Here is a 15,113-nt window from a genome sequence, read left to right as displayed (position 1 = left end):
GATTAATATGTTTTCCCCAGATCTTGGATTAGCACCAAGTACTTAGGTGGTATATGTACCTCATTTCACAAAGAGCTTTCTGAGGGTATAGAATTAAATATGCAGCCTCTGAGACTCACTGCAAGCTCACTCGACATTTGACCCAAATGGGGAGCAAGCTGGAGGCGAGGATCAGCCCAACTGTCCAGCTTGCAGCTTGGAGTGTGGCCTGGCTCACACTCCAGAGAGATGTGCTTTATGATCTGCGTGGGTGAGACGATTCTCTCAGGAAACGCGCAAATTTGCCAACTGACCTCTCCAGAAAGAGAGACCGTGTTGTTAGTGTCTCTCCCTCGTGTGGGAAAAATTCTCCATTCCTAGTCTCAATTTCCCCATAGGACACGGAGACAAAATTTAAAGTCACAAAATAAGTTAGCGCACACAATCTGTCAATCAAAGGCTTGGAGGCAGAGTTACCCAAATTTCATATCTGGGCTCAGTCACTTACAAATGTCATTTCTGTGGGCAAGTGATGTGCCTTGGTTTTCTTTTCTGCATAGTAGGGATAATAATTCCCTCTCCCAGGACTGTGCTTGGCACACGTTAATTGCTCAAGAGAAGCCAGCCACTGTTATCGTCACTGTTATGTGTCATGTCCTTACTCTTGTGTTCAGTTCATCATCTCTGCCTTTTCCCACCTCCCTTTCATTCTCTGTTTTGAGCTGTAAAGCCCCTAGCACAGGGATATAGTAGCACCAGCCAATAGTAGATGATCCAGAAAAGTGAGTCATTCTCCCTCATTCTCCCCCTCCTCCCCTTTTCTTCTGTGTCCTGCTGTTTTAGTCATTTCAGGTTGCTAGTATAGAATATCATAGACTGGGTGGCTTAAACAACAAACATTTATTTCTCAAAGTCCTTGAGGCTGGGAAGTCAAAGTTCAAGGCCCCAGAAGATATGGCATCTGCTGAGGACTCACTTGGCTGCTTCATAGGTGGCTGTCTTCTTGCTGTGTCCTCACAAGGTGGAAAGAGGGTGGGAGAGCTCTCTTGGGGCTCTTTTACAAGGGCACTAACCCCATTCATGAGGGATCCACCCTCATAACCTAATCACCTCCCAAAGGCCCCTGCCTGACACCAGCACACTGGGGGTGAGGATTTCAACATGTGGATTTGGGAGGGACATGAACATACAGTCCGTTGGACCAGTGCAGGTGGAAAGCAGCATCCTGCAGCTCCTTTCACCTGGAGAGTGGGGTACCTGGAGTCAGTTTTCCCTGACCCCATCCCAAAAACAAACTCTGAGTGAGGATTTGAATGAGGATCTGATCCCAGGAAGCACCAAGAGCAGAGTGACAAAGTGGGAGGAGGAGAAGACAGTGCACTGAGGAGCAGGAAGCTGCTGGGGGCATCACGAGGACCTCTGGGAGGTGGTACTGAACACGCCTCAGGGTTATCCCACCCAAGCAGGGAGGACACGGGGTATTTATCCACCAAAGGCCATGTGTCCTTGGCTCAGGGCTCCTCTGGGGCTGGTAACTCCTTGGCACTTCTGGCTTTTTGTTGCCCAAGTAAGGTCTTGGGGTAAGTTAGAGCTTGTGGGCAGAGTCCCAGGTGATTGCAAAAGGAAGCCATTGGCCTGTGAGGGAACGGTGAATCTGAGGGACATGCAGGGTAAACAGCTGTGTCTGTTCCCAACATGATCAATTTGGGGAGCCCTGGGTGAAAGCTCACTGTACCGCTAATTCATGTCTTAAGAATCAGAGAGAAAAATTATAACTGGTTGTGATTTCTCCATTAGTAGAGGTCCTCAGGCAAGCTCTCTCTAACCCTAACATTCTTAGGTTCTCTTCCTTCTCACCAGGTGATCCCAGGTGAACAGAGTCCGATGTGGAGCTGTCTAGAGCTGGCCACATCGTGGGTCCCATGCCTCAATGGCCAGATTGGGAGGAGAGGTGGATTCTATTTAGAGGTTGTGAGTAAAATGGCAGGTCAGTCTCACCACCCAGGGTTTGTCAAGGACTAAAGCAAATCCTTCCCAACTTCTCTTGGCACTTTTCTCTGGCCATGAACCTCCATTATGGCCCCCTCCCACCCCCACTGTGTAATGGGGAGATTATAGCTACCTCCCAATCTAGCTGCTTCATACCCAGACTGCTAGTCAAAAATATTTAGAAATCCCTATGTACACCAGCAAAACATATAAATCAGATCCGCTGGTGTCTGTGTTAAATCCTCCCTGATGATGGTGGGAATCTTCATGTTTCAGGAGATCGTTGATTGCATCTTGCAACCTACAGCTGATCTCTTTCACAGACTTTGTTTATCTTTTCTTATTAAAACTTGGAAGCAGATGCTCCTTTGGTGACCTTCGTGCTACAGCTTTGATAAGCAGTGGTGTGCCGGTGAGCATTTTAACAACCAGCTCTCCAGGTGAAAACAGCCCTGATTTGTAGCCTTCGATAATTTGTAGCCTTTGATATTTGTAGCCTTTGATATTTGTAAATATGCCCACCATGGCTGATTTCAAACTACAAAAGTGACATCAACTGGCTGGCAAAATATCTGATAATGAAACAGTAAGATCTCATGAGCCAGTGGTACCCTGCGGGTGTGTGTGTGTGTGTGTGTGTGTGTGTGTGTGTGTGTGTGTGTGTGTGTGTGTGTGTGTGTGTGTGTGTGTGTGTGTGTGTGTGTGTGTGTGTGTGTGTGTGTGTGTGTGTGTGTGTTCGTGAAGGGGCCTTCCCAAGTGTGTGTGTGTGTGTGTGTGTGTGTGTGTGTGTGTGTTCGTGAAGGGGCCTTCCCAAGATATATAAAATATCTTTATGATCAAAAAGTCTTATATAAGACCCTTCATATTATGTGAGCTCAATTTTTAGGTAATAAGTTAGATAGTACTAGCAAGCAGAAGTTGCCATGTTAGAAATACGCAGGCCATTCTGCAGTTGTTTAACCCACATTTTTCTTTGTTAATTTTTCTCTCTAAAACAGTTAAGAGAATAAAATACACTAAGATAAAATAAATTCTATTTCTTATTGATTTTTCTTTATGGCGTTTTTTTCTGACTTAGAAACAGTACTTGAAGAACCAGTTGCCCTGTTTAAAGCCTAGTGTCTCTTTACTCAGCATTTGGGCACACTCTTTTGCAGAAGGGCCATTTTTCTGCACTTGGACCTGAACCTGCACACAGTTTCACGTCGAAGAAAAAAATTGGTCTTGAAGACTGGCCCATGTAATCTGTAATTCACACCACTCCCTCCGTGTGGTCATGACAAGTAGCAACGTAAGTGAGAAGGAAAAGCTAAGAGTGACCTACATGGAAATACTTGGTTTGACATGGGTAAAAGGAAGCCATGCACTTCCAGGGGTGTTTTTCCAGATTCCCCTCCAGTACACAGAATCACAAACCTCTCTGTCACCTCAGAGGGCTCCTTGGTGAGCATAGATTGGCTCAGCAGATTTTGAGCTGGCTTGAGCAGCCTCTTCCTCTGGCTATTTCTGCTCGCATCTCTCTCTCAGACAGAAATACAAGCCTGGGTGTGTGTGGTCAACATTAGCCTCCTCTGTTAGTCCCAGGACTGCACTACAACAGATGTTTTCTGCTGTCCAGTTCTTCCATTTTATTCCTTCTTTTCCCTTACTCTCCATACTTTCCATTTTCCTAACACCATGGATTATTCAAATTATTAGGCAGCTCACACTTCACCAGCTCCCTTCCATTTAAAAGTAGCCCCAGCCTGAGCTACATGACCCCTGATTTAAACCATAAAGCAACTGACCTCCCCTTGGAAATTTGCAAAACCATTTAATCCTCAGATGCTCCAGGGATCCACAAATATTGCTTCTTTCAACCAGCATGCCACCCTTCTAATCACTCATTTATGAATTCATGCATTCATTCATTCATTGTTTCATTCGATCGACAAGTATTTATTGTTAATCATGCACTGAGGATGGAGAAGGGAACAAGACACATAAGGTCCTACCTCATGGACTTCACCTGCTATACAAACAAAGGGCAGAAATGGTTGTGTGAGAAGAAAGTCTGTGTAGTCTGAATTACTTTCTTAAGTTACCATGAACATCAATGCTGTAAAGCATATAGTGGCTTTGATAATGAATTTGACAAGGCCAGAAATAGACCAGATGAAGATTGGTCCATTGGTTGGTTGATTAATTGATTGATCAGCCTGTGCTACTGAGGTTTATGAAAGCCTGGCAGATGGAAATGATGCAGTTAATGCACAAACATCTATGTGCTCTCTTGAACACCCTCTTGAAGCTACCATGTGTACTAGTTTCCTATGGCTGCTATAACAAATTATCACAAATTTAGTGGCATAAAATAACACACATTTATTCTCTTACAGTTCTGGAGGTCAGAAGTCCTAAAATGAAGGAATGATCAGGACTGGCTCCTTCTGGAGGTTCTAGGGGAGAGTTCATTCCTCGTCTTTTCCAGCTTCTAGAGTGCACTGGTATTCCCTGGTTTGTGACCCCTTCGTCCAGCTTCAAAGCTTTTCACTCCAACCTCTGCTTCTGTCATCTTATTTCCTCTCCTCTCTGCTTCTGTCATTCACATAGCCTTCCCTGACTCTGACCCTCCTTTGACTCACCTACAAGAACCCTTACATTAGGTCCACTCACATAACCTGGAATAATCCCCCCATCTCAATACTCTTCACCTAATCACATCTGCAGAGTCCTCCTTGCCATGTCAGGTAACATACACACAGGTTCCTAGGATTAGGGCACGGGTGTCTCTGGGGGCCATTATTCTGTCTACCACACCATCCTTACATGTAGAAATATTGACACAGCTCACAAGTGTGAATCTTCATTAAAGAGAGCACTTGGTGGTGTGGAAGGCATCTGCCACTGGAGACCTGGAGATGTGAGGTGTGGCCCGGACCCCACCTCTGACTTTATCACCTGAAAACCATTTATCCTTTTTGTATCTCAGCTTTTTCAACCATAAAATGAAAGTGTTTGTGGATGAAGTGTTAAGAGGCCTCTTTATGTCTAAGATTCTACCATTTTATTATTTAAATAGCCTCGTATAGTTTCCTAGAGCTGCTGTAAAAAAGGTATCACAAACCGGGCAGCTTAACACAACCAAAATTTATTCTCTCACAGTTCTCCAGTCCAGAAGTCCAAAATCAAGGTGTCGGTAGGGCCGTGCTCCCTGTGAATGCTCTATGGGAGAATCTTCCCTTGCCTGTCCCAAGGTTTTGGTGGTGGCGGCAATCCTTGGTGTTCTTTGGTTGGTAGACACATCATTCCAGGCTCTGCCTCCGTCATCACATGGCCTTTTTTTTTTTTTTTTTTTTTGTATGTCTCTGTGTCTCTTCTCTTTTATAATGACACCAGTTCTATTGGATTTAGGTCCCAGCCTACTCCAGAATGACCTCATCTTAACTAATTACACATCTGCAAAGACCCTATTTCCAACTAAGGTGACATTCTTAGGTTCTGGGAAGGACATGAATTTGGGGGGTGGGAGAGGACTCTATTCAACCCAATACAACCCAGACTCCTACAGACATAAATTCCCTCCACAATTTAGAGAATGAAATGAATTAGAAGTGAGAGGCAGAACTTGGTGACTTTTTCCTAAACCTGTCCTGATTTCTTTTTTGTTTGTTGGTTTGTTTTTGTGGACACAGATGGAAAGTAGTGTCACACGGCAGCTGTACTGCAGGTACTCAGTAATGTTTGGTTACAATCTCATGACTGGCTCCCAGTGTGACTGTGACGTAAGCAGATTTATAATAGTGTGTAAATGAAGGGAGCAGGGAAGAAATCTGACAAGTGATTGATTCAGATTCACAGACTCTGTATTTGGAACCAGAATGTACCTGAACAATGACCTGGTTCAATATCACCTATGTACACAAGTGTGGCAGATAGGAGAACTCACAATATTTTAGATTACAGATTACATGAACTCTGAAGCGCCCTGAAAACATCATTCTTGTGGCCATGGTGGCTGTAGACTGGCCTCCCTCTACTCCCTAAAATGCTGGGAATTCATGTCTTCAAGGATATCAGGTGAAGATACGGGGTAATGGGCCTCGGATGGCAGACATGGAATATCATTTCTTGATTCACGGAGCATGGAGAAGCTTCCGTGGGAAAGCTTTTCTTCAACTTTCTACTTTTGAACTGGAGGGCAGGCCAGGAGGGAACTAACCTGTCTGGAGCTTAGAGGTTGTGTTTTCAGCTAAGGAAAGTGATCCTCAACCTCTCCATCCTTGCAAAGCCCAGATGGAAGCCCAGGGCCCCCAGCCCCACCAGCCCCACACACATGGCGGTGCACCTGGACCACCACTCTACCTGTTTACAAATTACCCCCATTTTCTGCTTGGTTCAGCAGCAACCGTTTACCCTCCCCCGTGATGTAATTAGGGCCTCAGAGTTCATGTGTGCCTATTATGAGTTCTCCTGTGTTTTGTCTTAGTGCTTCATTTCTGTAGCAGTAATCATATATATATATTAAAATTTGGTATCAATTGTTTGGCTAAATTATGCACAGTGGGCCATCCTAACCTGCCATTAACATAACGTATGCTAAACAATGTGTTGTGGGGGTTTTTTTTCCCTTTTATTTTTTTCTGATAATTATACTCTAAAGCATCAATTGCTTATTCAAGTAAATTAAACTTTGAGTTTTTCTTGTTTCTTCAAACTTTCAAATTGTCTTGCCTGCAGCAGATGCAGACCAAGTACTCCTTCTGCTGCCTGTGGAGGTAGCCTCGTTATTTTCTTTCTGAGAAATGCAAGTGCCATGTAGTGGTCACCAGCATTGCAGCTGCCTGATGTTCCTGGCTGAGCTGCAGTTTAGCACAACTCTGCTATACCCCCAACCAAGAGACCCCCAGCCTTGGTGTGGAGATGAGAGTTAAGCACAGGTGTCTGCTGGAGTCATAATTCATCCACTCTCTGGACAAATATGCAATGAACACATCTTAGGTGGTAGGCACTGTGCTAGATGCTGGAGAAAGACAAGTGACCCAAAGTGGCAAGGTTTCTGTTCTCTAACAGTTTATAATCTAGTGTGGGAGTCAGAAAACTGTTTCCGTAAAGGTCCAGATAGTAAACATTTTAGGCTTTGTGGACCATGCGGTCTCAGTCACAAGTACTCAACTCTGCCATTGTAACTTGAAAACAGCCATGAACAATACATAAATGAATGGGTGTGCTATGTGCCAATAAAACTTTATTTACAAAAACAGGAAGCAGGCCAGATTTTGTCAACTCTCAATCTAGTGGGTTAAGGCAGAGAATTATATGGAAATAATTTAGTTTTTTTTTTTTTTTTTTTTTAAGTCAAAGGATAATTTTAGACTGTGGCAAGTAATAAGAAAGAAATAAGCAAAGTAGTATGTGCGGCACTTGGCCAACTTTTTCACACCAGGGCACACAGAGAAAATGTGTTCAGCACAACCAAATTATATGGATGGGACTGCTCAGGGCCGGCACCTGGAGGATCCAAAACCAGCAGGGGAATCAAAATCTTGGCACATCTGCTGCCTGGGACACTCCATAGAGAGTGACCAGGGAGACCAAGCTTAGATGACATAATTGTGGGGGTTTCTCTTGGATTATATCTGAGTTGAAATATGAATAGTGAGCAGGAGCCAGACATGGCAAAGAACATAGAGTGGGAAGCGTGTTCCATTTAGGGGAAAATGTATGTACAAAGACTCCAGGGCAAGAGGAAGCATGTCATGTTTGCAGCTGAAGGGAGGCCAGTATGGTGGGAAAGATGAGGTTAAACAGGTCATTAGAATCTTTTAACCTCTTCGTATCTCAGTTTTTTCAATCATAAAATGAAAGTGTTTGTAGATGAAGTGTAAGATGCCTCTTTAAGCCTAATATTCTACCATTTTGTGATAGGACAATGACTTGGTTGCTACTGCTGTGCAACAAACCCTGCCCCAGAGCAGTGGCTTACAGCAGTCGTTTACTTCTCACGTCTGAGGGACTCAGCAGAACTAGGCTGGGCTTGGCAGCACTGTCCTACTGGTCTCACTGGCCTTGGCAGGGCTCCCCCCAGTGTCTGTGAGTCAGCTGTTTTGCATGAATCTTTGCATCGACTAGAGTTTCTTCCCTATGCTGAACATGGATGGGACACTTTATCTGGGGTGATTCTTTATCACGTGTCTGTCATCTTCCTGGGACCAGCAGGGATAGACCAGCTGTAAATTTCTCATGGCAGAGGCAGAAGCACAGTACAACAAGTTGAAACACATGAGGCCTCTTGAGGTCTGGACTCAGAACTGGCAGACCTGTTCATCTACCTCATTCTATTGCCCAGAATAAGTCATGTGGCTGAGCCCAGAGTTCGAGAGGGAGGACCCTACACAGTTACCCAGCGAAGGGCATGGATGCAGGGAGGGTGAAGAATGGGGCCCCAGGCAAAACATTCTGCTTGTATTTGAATTAGCTAAGAAGGTATTGAAGCATTTTAAAAACAGGAGTGATGTGACTTACATTCCATTTAGAAAATAGTAATCTGGCAAAATGTGTGGAGCAGAATAGGTTGTGGGGAGGAGGTGAGAGAGGAAGTGAGGCTAGCGGGGTGGGCTGAACCTGTATAGGCTCAGAGCCTTGTTCTCTGTGCTGCCTTTAGGAAGCATGAGAAGAATTGTTAAGCTTCTCATGCTGGGTTTACCAGGTAAGCTGACAGTTATCATTTGCATTTATCAACATAAGTCCCATAAAAAGCGAAGCAGTTGAGGAGAAATGAGAAGCCCAGATTGGCAGTCTTGAGGACTCTTCATGAACACAGGACAGTCACCCAAACCACACATCACAGCCCTTCACCCACTAATGCTAATAGCAGGATTATTCCCAAGGAAGCTGTAGCCATTCTGTTTGTTACTATTACAACAATAAAATAAATAATGTGAGTACCAGCCCTACTCACTGGGGTGTTTCATGATCAGTTAGTACATGTGTGACTTGAAGTTTGATCCTGTTGGAAGGAAAACTTATCTTTAGAAGAATAAGTGTTGGCTTACTGTGGACAAGGAAGACTTTTCTTGGGAAACGGATTCACCAATTGTTTCTGTATTACACGCAGGAAACTATCCTTAAACCTAAGTGCACAATGTCTTAAAAAATACAATAAAAGTTTGTTTTCCATTAACATAATATCCAAAACAGGTGTTCTGATCAGCAATACACTCTCCTCCAAGTGGTGATTCAAGGACCCAGGCTCCTTCCATTCTGTGGCTTCACCATGATCTACAGAAACCTTCTGAAGGTTGCCACATTCTTCAATCCAGTGAAGCTGGTGAGCTAAACTGGCCCAGGCTTGAAGTGCCACATGCTACTTCCACTCTTATTTTATTGGCTATAACTCGGTCACATGACCTAACTGCAAGGCAGGCTGGGAAATATAGTTTGCTCTCTGCTCAGGGGGGAGAAAGTTGGTGAACAGCTAGCTGGTCTCTGCCACAAATTCTTTTAGTGTCATCCTCTCATTCCAGCAATTGAATGATTTGCACTGAGTTTCACTTTTCTACAAGGAGATAATCATAACAAGAGTTAACTATTTAATTGAGTGCTTTTCATGAGCTAGGTGCTGAGTATACAGTTGACCCTTCAACAATGCAGGGTTTAGGGTGCTGACTTACCCCCACCACATTGCAGTCGAAATCTGCTTATTGCTTTTGACTCCTCAAAAGCTTAAATACTAATAGTTTACTGTGGACCAAAAGCCTTATTGATAACATACATAGTCCATTAACATGTATTTCACATATGTATTATATACTGTAAACATGATATTAAATCATAAGGAAGAAAAAATACATTTACAGTATTTACTGAAAAAAAATGCACATGTAAGTGGACCCATGCAGTTCAAACCCATGTTGTTCGAAGATCAACTGTATATTATCTCAGTTAAACTTCCAAATAGCTATGAAAATATGTGCTGTATTATCCCCATTTTATGAGGGAGTAGTGGTTTAGAGAGATGGATTTTATTTTTTATCATCTGCAAAATGGGAAATATAACAGCACTTGTGTCACAGATTAGTATTGGGAAATATATCTGTCAGGATAGGCTAAATTTGCTGAGATAACAAATAATACCTCACATCTTCGAGACTTAAAAACCACAAAGTTTTATTTCTTGCTTGTGCTATTTGTCCATTGTGAGTCATTTTTAAGCCAGGATGTAGGTTGATGAATGAGTCATTTTCTGGAATATTACTGGTTTCCATGGCAGAGAAGAAAGAGAAACTGACAAAGTATATACTGGTCCTTAAAGCATCTGCCTGGAAGAAACTATTATCATATCCACTCACATTTTATTGGGCAGAGGTAGTTCAATAGTCACACCTCACTTCAAGTTGGCAGAAAATGAACTACCATGTGCCTGGAAAGAGAGAGCTGGAATACTGAAGCATATTTGAATGACAAGCAGCCCATCCCATAAGTCTAGGGAAAACTGCCTAGTGCTCGGAATATAGGAAGTACCTAAATACTTCCTAAATACAAAGTACCTAAGTACAATTGCATGAGGACTAGATGGCAAGAAGAGAAGTACTAATATATCTGGAATTGATCCGACATCTACACTGCTGATCCAACTAATTCAGGGAGACTCTGGGAGTATTTTTGTGTATTTGGGAGTGGGGTGAGGGAGGTGACAGATGGGGACACAATTGCAAAGCAAAATAACTAGATGCCCTTAGTTATGGCCATTAAAAAAGGATGAAACCTTTTGATCATGTTCTCTTCAGTACAAGGAAAAAATATGAACTCAAAGCTTTTAGAAAGAAGCAACTGGAATACATTTTCTATTTTATCTACAGCAAGTAGATGGGGAGGCCGGGGTGTGTTTTATTATCGCACACATACATAATTACAAAGTCTTTAGTTTTTTCCCTACATAAATTTATGTTGAGATTTAATTAACATAAATTAACCAATTTCCACCAATTAGAACCCAAATGAAGCCATTTTAATGTGATTCGTACATCACAGCAACGTAGCCCTACTTCTCAATGTACACGTAAGGAAACAATATCAGAGTGAATTCTAAGTACTTAAAGTTGTGTTAGACTGTGAATGAATATCCAATTCAATTTGTAGGAAACTTTAGATTAATTAGGTTTATAATTTGCACAGTAAGGTAATGTAAATGTGTTGTTACTGCTTGACTTTTTGCTTAATCCTCTGAGTGGATATTTAATCTTTTTAATATTAGAATTAAAACAACTTGGAAGATATGAATATTAATCTAATTATATTCCGATCACTTTAATTTCTTTAATGTTTTAAATAACAAAACAACTTTACAAATTGGTTTAGGTTGGGAACCCTTTTAGAGGATTTTGCATCTCATCAGTAAGTGCAATTTAGACGATGCAGGCTTGGGAAGCACTACCTGAAGTTTACAGTTATGCAAATAAAAACGATTAATCCTGCAGCCTCAGTGATCTGACTTGTAAGATGTGCTTCAGGAATTTGCAGCTTCTATTTAGGTAGGAAGAGTTTGCCAGCATGAAAACTCAAGAAAGCAAACAGCTTTATGGCACCCCAGCCATACAAAGTGAGAGCTTTCAAAGAAATCAGTGATATGTTAGAACTAAGAGGATTTTCCTCCTCTTCCTGCTGTTATTATTTCAGGGAGAGGGGGGAAAAAAAACCAGAGCAGGACATGAACAGTGCTTGCAAATTTTATTACCTCATTATAATTGATACCTGCTCTCTGAGCCAATAAAAGAAGCTGTATTCGGTAGTAGCTGTATAAAATCTTTAATGTTTTAGGCTGTCAGTGTTGGCTGTGGTTAGGCTGACATAATTATGAGCTGCATGTACCAATATATAGCTCTTTACCCACAAAAGCATGCTGCAACAGGGAATCTTTCAGAGATAATAAAAGGATTCATCAAGTGTCTATATGATAGCTACTTAAATCGCGCTATTGTTTTCGTTAGGGCTGCAAAGCATATCCCCTGGCTATCCCAGTTTCTTATCTCTCTTACTTGGCATTTCAGGAATTTCAGCCTTTTATACAGATTGTTCAGTTGCTTCCTAAAGAAGGGGGAAAATCTGTTTGGGGTGATTTTCATTTCAATATGACAATATGGAAAAGCCCTTCCAAAGGGTGCTTACTGGAATTTCAGATTTGATAAGTGGAGTACATTATTTTTTAAAACTGATTACAGATTTTGAAAAGGTGATGGAATATTAATTGAAGAAATTATGTTATAAAATGCAGTAGTAAGTTCCAGAATTAGAAAATTCCAACAAATATCAAGTGAGATTTTCCATATTTTGAGAGTTTATGGGCACGATGTTTCCACTTACCTATCAGGCTGGTGAAACACCCTGAAAATGGCTTTCTTATGGACTTTATATATTTCATCAGAGACCTAAAATGGCATAAATGTTTGATATAATCCAATGAATATGAAGCTAAATAGTCAGTATGAGACAAAACAGATAGGATAACAACAAAAAATCTCTTCTCAGATGTGCACCATTTAATTGAATAAAGCAAACAATAATGAGGATTACCAGGACACTGGCTATTTTCTGTTATTTTGGTTTATGTTGTTTATTTAGCCAGCCAGCCTTCCCGGTAAACATGGTACATTAGCTGAGTGAACATTATGATAGATTAAAGATGAATGCAAATTCTCTGCTACTCCTCTGGCTGAGAGTTAGAGTTGAGTTCGTCTCCCCTTGGGTGCAGGCTGCACTTAGTGGCTTATTTGACCAATAGAATGTGGTAGAAATCTGGGACCCCCAAGGATGTGTCATAAGAAGCCTTGCAGCTTCCACTCAGACATCTTTGAACACTTGCTCTTGGAGCTCTGAGCCACCATGTAAAACTCCTTATGGCCCTGAGGCTGCCTTGTTGAAGGAAGCCCAACTAGCCATGTAGAGAGGCCTTATTCTGAGGAAGGAGATGTCTAGCTAGCCTCCATCCATTGGGAGTCATCCTACCTGAGTCCTCAGATATTGGGAAGCAGAAATAAGCCGTTCCTTATCCCCCATCCCAAAGCCCTGTCCAAACTGCAGATCCATGGGCAAAATAAACAATTGCTATTGTTTAAAGACAACATGTTTGGGTCATTTATTACAAGAGAATAAATAACCAGAGCAAACACTGAAAGTTAAGTAATTATGAAGAGTGAATTTAATTTTTCAGTGTGGCCTATGAAATTAGTCTGTTTATTTTATAGTAGTACCAAGTATGTGTAGCAACCCAGAGATTTCTTTTTTCCTAAAACTCAAAGTGAGTCAAACTCCTTAAGCTCGTGGATGTTGAGGACTAAGCTTTGCTCTTTATCTCCTTTTCATAGATTTCCCTTTGGAAGCAGGGATAAGAAGAGGGAAGTCTCCCAGATGTAAATTTCTCATAAATATTTGAGCTCCATTTCAGTAATTCTTCCATCCTCTGATCTGTTGCCTAATCTTCTATTTAGCAAGTATTTTCCATGAAATAGAAGGCTTTAATTGGTAGAATTACTAATTTTAATAGCATAGCTTAGCACAGCTCAGCTTGTAAAAAATCCACTATCTCCATTAAATTCTCATCTTGTAAAACCACCCATCAGCACTTACCTATCTTTTTTATCAGAATTGTCCCTTCTTTAGTCTTTCAGTGCTGAATAATGGGATTCTCACTAGACAGAAAGAATTAGCATTTCTTCACATAGAGGTTATCCCAGAATTCTCAATCTTGAGAGTAGAAAATAGGATCTCTGAGGGCAATTGGATTCTCCTGAAAATTAGTACATTTGTTGAAGAATGTCTGTAATGCACAAGGAGCCACCTTGGCTCCTTGGACCCATGAAGGAATAGTGTCATAAATGAGGTCTGTACCCTGTTAACATGGTTTAAAGGTAAGTAAATTTCGTTCAGGGCAGAGGGTTACGTGGGACAAAGGTATTATAAGCTTCCTTGGGGTGTCTCAACCTTGGCACTACCGACATTTGGGGGTGGATCATTCTTTATGGTGGGGCTGTCCTGTGCATTGCAGGAAGTTAACCAGCTTCTCTGACGTCTGAGAACTAGATGCCAGTAGCACCCCCCTTCCTCCAACTGTGACAACCAAAACTATCTCGAAACATTGCTAGATCCTCCTTCCTGGAGAATCATGCCTCTTGGCTGTGGTAACCGTTCCCTACCTCACCCTTTTGACTCAACAAATCTTTCTTGCTAAGTTTATATGATCTTGAAAATATAGAAAAATCAAACTTGATTTTCCCTAAAGGCAAAATGTCTGCTTCTTCCAAGTAATTCAAAACTAAACACAGCTTTTCAGGTAGGCTGAGAACTTTAAACCTGCAAAACGAGTGCTAAAATTAAGGAGAGTATAGTTGTGTGTTTTTGTAGGGATTTGGATGTTGAATACCTATCACTTTTGAAAATATTGTTGTCAGTATCATCTTTCACCATTACAAATATAAAGGAAAAATATGAAGGCGTTCTAGAAAACGCCTGAAGCGATTTTGCAGCCATGGGGCTGAATTGAAGAGTTTAACCCACTAATGTGTTATGACCACTTAGGGAGTGCTAGCACAGGTTCTGTAACGCGCTGAGAGGACTTTGGAGGGTAGTGTGAAGCAACATTATAGTTCTGCTTTTAATGGCTGAGGCAAGAATCACCCGAACCTTTTTCAGAGTACATCGCCAGTCTTCCAATGGCAAACGTACATTCATGCCAGCTCACCCCAGCATGGGGGCATGAATTGGAGTGGAAATCTACGGACGAGCGTTTGGATGCAATTGCCCCAAATTATCACACAGAAGAGAAGACCGCTGCAATTCACCGGCCATCGCATTTTTACCAACCATTTTTGCTAAGCATTAGTTTAGTGTGATAGTTTCAATTCTCAGGCCTCTTGTCAGAGTTTTTCTATAAACACCATTATTATTGCTCTTGTATTTCCTGTGGCTGAGCTGAACTGAATTTGGCGATTTGATCCACATTAACTCCCTCATAGCCTTCAGGTAGTTGGGGACTCTTTTGGGCACACCCGTAAAAGTCCTTTGATCCTTAAAAGACAATTTGGATTTTTCCCAAGTTTCTGCTAAATGGGAACCTCAGGAACCAGCTTGTTGAAGTATTAGAGGCTAATCCGTGGTTTATATTTCCAGGG

General features: G+C 41.9%; 1 protein-coding gene across 1 annotated transcript in view; it reads left to right on the top strand.

Moving 5' to 3' along the window:
• Positions 1–15,113, top strand: part of WWOX (WW domain containing oxidoreductase) — a 983,029-nt gene that overhangs the window by 824,874 nt on the left and 143,042 nt on the right. The window lies entirely within an intron of this gene.

This window comes from Cynocephalus volans, chromosome 10, assembly GCF_027409185.1.
Source record: "Cynocephalus volans isolate mCynVol1 chromosome 10, mCynVol1.pri, whole genome shotgun sequence".
In the NCBI taxonomy this organism is placed as follows: Eukaryota; Metazoa; Chordata; class Mammalia; order Dermoptera; family Cynocephalidae; genus Cynocephalus; species Cynocephalus volans.
This window is presented reverse-complemented; position numbering and strand designations above follow the sequence as displayed.